Consider the following 6,000-nt stretch of genomic DNA (forward strand, 5'->3'; position numbering starts at 1 on the left):
AAAAATACTGAGAGCCAAGCAAGAAAGACAGAAGAAAAAGAAGCGCTACTGTATTGTCCATATTCCCACCCTCTCTGTCAGGAAAGGGAAAGTCCCACGGCCTGTGGGAAGCTTTCAGGGGCGGGCCCTGTGTGAACCTGCGTTTCTTGGGCCTCTCGGCGCACGTCGGCTCCTTTCACCTTTCGAGCCAGGGAAAATGTTCCAGTTTGGCCATCAAAGTTTTGCCTATCCTGCCTGGAGAGCCAGGACACTTGTGTCACACCCCAGCCAGTGCTGGGGGAAGACAGAGGGAGGTTGTGTGGCTGGACCTCGGCTGGGCTCAAAGGGCAGCCCAGTCCCTGAGCTGGCAGGACAGCACAGGCTGCAGTTAGACCCAAGCTCCCCGACACGACGGGGCGTTCAGACCCAGTGGGCGGAGGTTCTCACGGAGCTCCCTGAGGAGGGCAGAGTGCTGGGGAGAGGGGAGCAGGCTTCATTTTCCGCACTGCCAGGGCAGCGCCCAAAACATCCTTCCCTTAGCCTCTGGTATCCCGTGTCCTGAGCTGCAAACAGGGTGGGGCTTCCCTCAGGAACCCTTCAGGTGTCTGTGTGATTGCCCCAAGAGTGTCAGCACCTACAAAGACAGACCCTGGTTGCCCTCTGGGCACTGCCAATGGAATCAGTATTTCCAAGACAGGCCCCGCAAGGAGCATCTGGGGAACTACAGGCCTGTCAGCCTGACCTTGGTGCTGGGGAAGACACTAAAAATGAGGCTTTGGAGCCTGGAAGTGAGACTTTGCAAAGGAAATCCGACCCTTTGGAGCCAAACATGAGGCCTTGGGAGCTCAAACTGAGGCTTTGAGCCCTAAAAGAGGTCCCTGGACCCTCCCAATGAGGGTTTGGGCACTCACGATGCATCTTGGACCCTAAAAATGCCTGGCAAGATCCCCAAAATGAGGCTTTGGACCTTGAAAGTGAGACTTTGCAAAGTAAACCTGACCTTTTAGACCCTAAATATTAGGCTTTGGAGACTAAAATAAAGCTTTAATAGCAAAAATGAAGACACTGGAAAGTAAAACTGAGCCTGCGGTCACCATCATTTAGGCTTTGGACCTTGGAAATGAGGCTTTGGGGTGTCAAAATGAGACTTTGGAGCATCAAAACGACGCTCAAGGTCCTTCAAATGAATCTTTGTTCCTTTAAAAGCGTAAACCCTGGAAGGTAGAAATGAGGCTTTGGAGCCTAACACTGAGGGTCTGGAGAATAAAACGCAGCTGTGGGAACCGAGAAGATGCTGTGAGTGTGAAAGATAGCCTTGGACCTAAATATGAGGATTTTGGCACTAAATTCACACTTTCCAACCTAAAAATGGGTCTTTGGATGGCTGAAAATGAGAATTTGGACATGGAGAAACTGAGGCTTTGAGTCCTAAGTGGGGAGTTGCCCCTTCAAAGGAGGATCTGGAGCATAAAAACGAGGCTTTCACCCCTAGAATCTCAGCTATGGACCCTAAAACTGAGGCTTTGGGACCACAAACTATCAGCTGGCTGCACTCATTCCACAAGTTTTCCAAATTAATTACCAGCCGTGTGCTAGAAGATTGTTTTTCACAGTTTCTTTTAGGAACTGAAAAAAAAAAAAAAAAAAAATCTCAGAAAGATTAAAGTCACAAATGAGCTTTGCAAGTTTCACCCCACGGCCGAACACATTTTGTACCCCGTCAAGACAGCCGACTGCGCAGCTTGGTTGCTTGGTTTCACAGGGAAAAGGGGATGTGACAGCTCCAGCAGCCAGGGGCTACCTTTACAGTTGGGAAGCGTCGCCATTTGCCTCGCCGTTCTTTTGGCACGAACCCCAGTGTTCTGGGCCTGAAAAGGAGCAACGTCTCCACCACCCCAGGGTAACCCCCGCTCCCTCCTTTTCCAAAGCCTCTGCTGTTTCCATGGCGCTCCGCTGGCACTGTGCAGCTCAGCCTTTGGCTCCGGTTCCGTTGGGGCTGCAGCTGCTGAAACCACCCCCGCTGCGCCCCTGGGCAAGGGTTTGTCTCCCCCAGATCAGGTCCCCCGTCCTCCCCACTGCACGGCCTCATGGCCGCTGGCTCTGGTGCAGAGAGGGGACGGCGGGTAGGGGGGGTCTCTGGGCCACACGGTGGGTTTCTGCCCCAGCCAGAGAGAAGAGCAGCAGCACTGCCTTTGTCCCTGGGAGCCGAGGGGCAGAGGAGGCGTCGGGGCCGCCCAGCAGCTGTGTCCAGCACATGGCCACCAAGGGCAGGGAGAGCCCCCTGGGCCTCCTGGGCACACGGGGCTGCCTCGGGGCCAGCCCCCCAAAGGCCTTCCTCCGAAGGATGCTGGGCAGAGGGGCGGCAGGCAGGGCTGCGGCAGGCGGGGCTGCGCAGGGGGGGGGACCCCGTGTCACAGTGCCCACACCCGGCAACGCAGCAGTCACAATGCTGCGGGGCAGGATAAAAGGAGTGTGCCCCCCATGTCCTGCTGCCAGACTGCCCAGCTTCGCCCTCGGGACAGAGCTGGCTTGGGGCAGCCCCAAGACATCTCAGAGGAAGGCCAGGAGGAGCCCCTGGAATTGCTTGGAGGGAGGAAGCCTGGAGGCTGGAGGAGGCTCCTGGAGTTTCTCAGCTGCAGGGCCAGCTCCAGGGAAGCCCGTGCATCTGCCCCAGCAGTGGCCATCCGCCTTCTCCATGGCCTTTCCTGAGCAGGCAGAGGACACCACCAACAACCACATGCTGGCTCAACACCACCTCCGACGTCTCCGACAGCCCTGGCTGGACCACCTTCCTCCAGGAGCTCCCCGACCTCTCTGAGCACGCGGTGGAGGGCAGCTGCTGCAAGGAGAGCCTGGCGGAGGTGATGTTGGGGGATGCTGACCCCTTCTGGGGGGTGCCGGCCAGCCCCTTGCAGGACCCCAAGGGGGAGCAGGGTGGGGTGGTGGCAGATCTCCCCACCTGCCTGCCGCTGAGTCCCCTGGAGGCTTTCAAGGAGAGCGCTCTGGAGAGTTCTCCCAAGACTGCAGAGGACTGTCCTGTGGGGAGTCCCCAGAAGAACCCCCTGAAGTGTCCCCTGGAGATTCCCTGGCTGAGCCCCCTGTGCTTCCCACTGCTCAGTCCCCTGACCAGCTGCCCAGCAGCCCCCCAGCGTGATCCGCTCTGCATGGCCCAGCAGCTGGAGAAGGTGCCGCAGCGGCAGCCCCAGGAGGCTGTGAGCCACTTGCCGCTGATGCCGGCTGTCATCTCCGGCCAGGCACTGCCCAGAGCGGGAGAGGCAGGCGGCAAGCAGGCCAAGCGCCCTGCGCCAGCCGACGCGTCCGAGATGCAAGAGAGCTGCCCGCAGGACGACAACCCACCCGAGAAGAAGAGGAAGATGGCGGCGGCATGCCAGGAGGACAAACACTCAAAAGCCCTGTGCGAGGGGCAGCCGGGCAGTGGCGGCGTGGCAGTGGGCAGCAAGCAGCAGGCAGGCAGCAGCAGGCAACAAGAGGGCGGCATCAAGCGCAGGGCATCTGAGGACACCACTGCGCCCACCTTGGGGCCCAAGAGACCCAGAATCCCTGGGGACACCCAGGAGCCAAGCGCCCCGTGCCCATCTCACTCACCGCTGACCAAGAAGGACAAAGCGCCGGGGAAGCCGAGGACGCCCTGCACTGACCTGAAGGCGCGCTGGCTGGCCTCCATCCGGACTTTCCACCTGCTGCGGGAAAGAGTGAATACGACGGGGCCAGTGCGTCAACTGCCCCATCCGGAGCCCCAGGCCAGACCCCAGGTGCCCCCCCGAGTCCCCCAGTCCCTGACGGTGGCCCCAAGATGCCCCAGCATGCAGCCAGCTGCCTCCAAGCCCCCAGCTGATGGCAAGAAGGAGACGGCACCAGCGGTGGCACTGAGCGGCAAGGAGCGCACCAGGGAGGCTGCCGAACACAAGCAGCCCAGCTGGCTGCGCCTGTCACCCGTGGAGGGGCAAAACCCATGGAAGCCGCCACAGCTGCTGCGCCCTCCCGCAGCTCCATACTGCCCCTGGGGCCCTGGGGAGTACCCCTTGGCTAAGCCAACCCCGCTGGAGGAGCAGGAGGAGTCGGTGCCCATCACACCCGAGCAGCGGCCCGAGCGGGAGCGCAGAAAGAAGCTGGCCCAGGAGGAGCGGGAGCGAGCGGCTCTGCAGATGTCACAGGGCCGGACGCAGTTCTTTCTGCAGAGGCAGATCGACATGGAGATATCTGACAATTACGGCTACTCATTAGACACGGATACTGGACCAATCCACCCGCCACCTGTGTGCAGAGAGGACCTTGGATGGTGTTGACGAAAGGTCGCCATCACGACAAACTTACCTACACAGTGCTAGAGAAGCCGGCACTTCTTTATGGCAGCACTGGGAAGCACGGGGGATAGCTCCTCCTAACGTGCCTCAAAGTTACATTAAAAATTCAGCATTTTATATCCTTTTTCTGCAAAGTCATGGTCTTTAACATATTTTAACATAAGCATGCATGTTACGCCTGCTATTCATTTTGACATTTATGATGATTGGTCCACCCTATTAACTAACTTCGTTAATATTCCTATACTAATATAATCATTGGTTATCTTACTGATCAAGATCTCTGATATGCAAATTAGGATGGGGAGGACGTGAGGGTCTTCACCTTAACATTCCTTAGTTTCTAGGGTTTCATCACATAAGATGACACATCAAGAATGTGCACTTTCACTCCCTGTACCTGTCTCCCTGCCTCCCTGTTCTACGTTTTGGACAATGTCACAATCCACAGCAGCTTTAGCTTTGACCTTCTTCGTAAGGCCTGCGGCTGCTGTCTCTGAGCGTCAGTGAGGTTTTGTATATTTCTTACCGTAATGTAAACTGATTGAATTAACACAAAACTTTAGTTATTCATTAAAGCAATTAAGTTGTTCATTAAAAGCAATTAGTTATCAATGAAAAGTAATTATCTATTCAAAATTGAAACCTGATTGTAACAATGGGAGACCTGACCCCACCTGCCCCATCCCCAGCCCTCTCCCAGGTCCCTCGTTCTGTCCCAACCCGTTAAAGAGTTGGATGTTTGCTTGGCAGCGTCTCTCTCCGCCTGCGGTCATTTGGGCAGCGGGTGGGGGAGTGGCACCCCCACAGGAATGAGATACTGACAACGTCAACCACCCTCTCTTGATAAAGGCCCTGTGCTGTTTGCAGTCCTTGTCTTCTGCTGCGGGGGGGACGGCCTGCCTCACCGTGGTCTTCACCACGGGCTGTGGGGCAATCTCTGCTCCAGCACCTGGAGCACCCCAGCACCTCCTCCCCCTCCTGCTTCACTGACCTTGGTGGATGCAGAAAAGTTTCTCTCACACCTTCTCACTCCTCCCTCTCGCTGCAATTGATGCTGCCCAGTAACTTTTTCCCCTCTTAAAGATGTTCTCCCTGAGGCGCCACCACTGTCACTTAGGGGCTGAGCCTTGGCCACGGGGGAGGCTTCCAGCAGCTTCTCACGGAAGCCACCCCTGTAGCCCCCCACTACCAAAACCTTGCCCCGCAAACCCATCACAGCTCTGCTCAGCCGTAACTAAAAGATCCCTGTATTATTATCGACACACTTTCCAGCGCAAATCCAAAACACAGCCCCACACCAGCTAGTAGTGGAGAAAATTAACTCCATCCCAGCCAAAACCAGCATGGCTCCCCAGTAGAAGAGGGTTTTGATGCCGGGACAAATGACAACTGACCAGCTTGGCAGAGTGCGGGTGCCTTTTCATGCCCTGAGGTGTCTCAGGAGGGACAGGCTGGGCAAAGCTTCTCCTCCCCTCTGGGTGCTGTGGTGCAGCAGGGCAGCTGGGGCTTGGTTGCAAGGACAGCCTGGGCCCGGCTGTGCTGTTCTGCAGGCAGCAGCAAAGGCCAGGAGTGACGCTGTCTGCTCAGCACACTCGAGGTGGTCCCTATGGCAAGGACACCATGGAACTGGGCTTGTTGTTCCAACTTTATGAAAAGATTTATTAAAATTGGCCATTTTTCCAGGGGCCGTGTT

Source organism: Leptosomus discolor, unplaced genomic scaffold, assembly GCF_034619465.1.
Source record: "Leptosomus discolor isolate bLepDis1 unplaced genomic scaffold, bLepDis1.hap2 HAP2_SCAFFOLD_104, whole genome shotgun sequence".
Lineage (NCBI taxonomy): Eukaryota > Metazoa > Chordata > Aves > Leptosomiformes > Leptosomidae > Leptosomus > Leptosomus discolor.